Source organism: Homarus americanus, unplaced genomic scaffold, assembly GCF_018991925.1.
Source record: "Homarus americanus isolate GMGI-L3 unplaced genomic scaffold, GMGI_Hamer_2.0 scaffold12899, whole genome shotgun sequence".
Lineage (NCBI taxonomy): Eukaryota > Metazoa > Arthropoda > Malacostraca > Decapoda > Nephropidae > Homarus > Homarus americanus.
The window spans coordinates 181629-185000 of NW_024740484.1; positions in this window are offsets into that span (position 1 = coordinate 181629).

Below are 3372 nucleotides of genomic sequence, written 5' to 3' on the forward strand. Positions count from 1 at the left end.
AAAAAATATTATTATTATTATTATTATTATTATTATTATTATTTATTTATTATTATTATTATTATTATTATTATTATTATTATTATTATTATTATTATTATTATTATTATTATTATTATTATTATCCTCGTACGTACACTTGTTTTCCTTAGGGTGGAGGAGACAGTCAGCAGCTCCTACACTGGAGATAAAAATAACCACACATACTGCAGGTGTTGATCAGTACTAGTGGAGGGGCTTAAACCTCCCTCCTGACTCCCCCGTCCTCCCTGACTCCCTCCGTCCTTCTGACTCCTCCGTCCCTCCTGTCCCCCCTCCCTCCCCCCCAGAATGATGATAACTCCCTCTATATAATTGTTGTATATATCATCGTAGTTTCTGTCGTTTCGTCTCCTGTCAGCAGGTGATCTTAGGAACGCATTTTTATCCGTTCGTGTGAATGTTTGTTCTTCCGTTCGTTCGTTCGTCCGTCCATCCTTCCTTCCGTCCTCTTGTGCGTTCATTCGTCAGTCCTTCCGTTCGTCCGTTTGTCCTTCCATGCGTTCGTTCGTCCATTCACTTGTCCGTGCGTTAGTTCTCAATAATAGTAATCACGATGGCACAGAAATAACGACGAAATTCCCCGATTTGTTCAATAATCAAGTATTTGGCGTCACTACTGTACAGTTATGGCGCCTCAGCGTATATTGTGGCGCAGCTGGGCGGCTTGTAAATGGAAGTCAGGGCTAAACAAAAGGTGATATAACAAAGGTACTCAAACTATCCAACCAGGAGCGAACTCGTAATAATGGTTAATGGTTTTAAATTCGACAAATTTATATTTAGGCGCGAGATAGGTAAACATTGGTTTGGAAATAGAGTAGTGGACGAGTGGAACAAGTTACCAAACATCATCATTAACTCGAATACGCTGAATAGCTTCAAACATAGGTTGTATGGATATACGAGCGATAGGGGTTGGGTGTAAACGGGGCTGCCCAGTATGGTCCAATAGGCCAGCTGCAGTTTCCTCCAGTCTTATATTCTTACCTGTGCTGTCAACCTTCATATTTTGTTGCTATTTAGGAAACAAAAGGTCAGGTCGGGGTTAAAATTGATTTGACCTTGACTTTTGTTATCACACACACACACACACACACGTCAGTAGGTGTAATGGTATATCTAAGACTATAAAATACAGCAGTGAGAAAATACAGTTGAGTGCACCATTAAAAACATCAGTGCAAGTTGGACTATAAATAAAGTTGCATTAGACACTACCTTTGCACCACTGCAAAGAGGGACATTAAGCTACTCGAAGAACTTGCAACGTTGCCTGTCAGACCACTAGTGCATTACATCATAATGCTCTCAACTCTTAAAAGTTTGCAATGCTGCATTTGGGACCACAGTACCACATGCATTACTTACTGAAGGTTGCAACACTGTCTGATAAATCTACATGCAGAGTTTGCAACATTAGTAGTACAGATGGGAAATGAGATTGCGAAATTACAGGTGGGACATTATTGCAACAATGCAGGTGGAACACTGTAGGTGGGAACACAACACTAAGCAACATACAGGTGGCTCACTATCCTTTGAAACACTACACGGGGGACACTGTAAGGTTAAAACACAACACAAATTACAGTACTCATTAGACCTTGCAACACTGCAGGTGAGGGGTGCAACAAGACCTTAATGATGTGTTTGTATTAGGTAGTGGTGCGTGACGTCATCGTCTTGACAGAGCTTTTAAGGCACTTGAAGGAAAGTTTCAACGTAGCTCCTGCCACCACACCTCACACCTCTGACACCTCTGTAAACACTACCACCTCTACCACTGTAAACATTACCACCTCTGTAAACACTACCATCTCTACCACTCTGTAAACATTACCACCTCTGTAAACACTACCTCCTCTACTACTCTGTAAACACTACCACCTCTACCACTCTGTAAATATTACCTCCTCTACCACTCTGTAAACATTAGCATCTCTAGCATCTCTGTAAACACTACCACTTCTAGCACCTCTGTAAACACTACCTCCTCTGTAAACATTACCACCTCTGTAAACACTACCTCTTTTGACACCTTTGTAAACACTACTGCCTCTAGCACATCTGTAAACACTGCCTCCTCTGTAAGCACTACCTCCTCTGACACATTTGTAAACACTAATGCCTCTACTACATCTGTAAACACTGCCTCCTCTGTAAACACTGCCTCGTCTGTAAACATTATTACCTCTAGCACATCTGTAAATATTACCACACCTGTAAACACAACCTCCTCTGTAAACACTACGTCCTCTGTAAACACTACGTCCTCTGTAAACACTACCTCCTCTGTAAACACTACCTCCTCTGACACCTTTGTAAACACTACCACCTCTGTAAACATTACCAACTCTGTAAACACTACCCCCTCTGTAAACACTATTCACTCTGTAAACACTACCACAACTGTAAACATTACCACATCTGTAAACACTACCACATCTGTAAACATTACCTCCTCTGTAAACATTACCACCTCTGTAAACACTACCTCCTCTGTAAACACTACCTCCTTTGACACCTTTGTAAACAGTACCACCTCTGTAAACACTACTTCCTCTAGCACATCTGTAAACACTACCACCTCTAGCACTCTGTAAACTCTACCTCCTCTACCACTCTGTAAACTCTACCTCCTCTACCACTCTGTAAACACTACCTCCTCTAGCACCTTTGTAAACACTACATTCCTCTAGCACCTTTGTAAACACTACCTCCTCTATCACCTCTGTAAACACTACCTCCTCTACCACTCTGTAAACACTACCTCCTCTAGCACCTTTGTAAACACTACCTCCTCTAGCACATTTGTAAACACTACATTCCTCTTGCACCTTTGTAAACACTACCACCTCTATTACCTTGGTAAACACTACCTCCTCTACCACTCTGTAAACACTACCTCCTCCAGCACCTTGTGCTTACTACACATTCCTCTAGCACTACCCACCTCTACCCCTTACTACCTCCTCTACCCATCTCTGTAAACACTACCTCCTCCAGCACCTTTGCTTACTTCCATTCCTCCTAACACCTTTGTAAACACTACCTCTATTACGCCAGTAACACTACCTCCTCTACCACCCTGTAAGCACACTATCCTCTAGCACATTTGTAACGCTACCTCTTCTACCACTCTGTAAGCTCTTAACTAGCTCCTCTACCACTCTGTAAACACCTACCTCCTCTACCACCCTGTAAGCTTCCTCCTCTAGCACATTTGTAAGCTTATTTACTCTTCTACCACCCTGTAAAACACTACCTCCTCTACCACTCTGTAAACACTACCTCCTCTAGCACCTTTGTAAACACTACCTCTTCTACCAC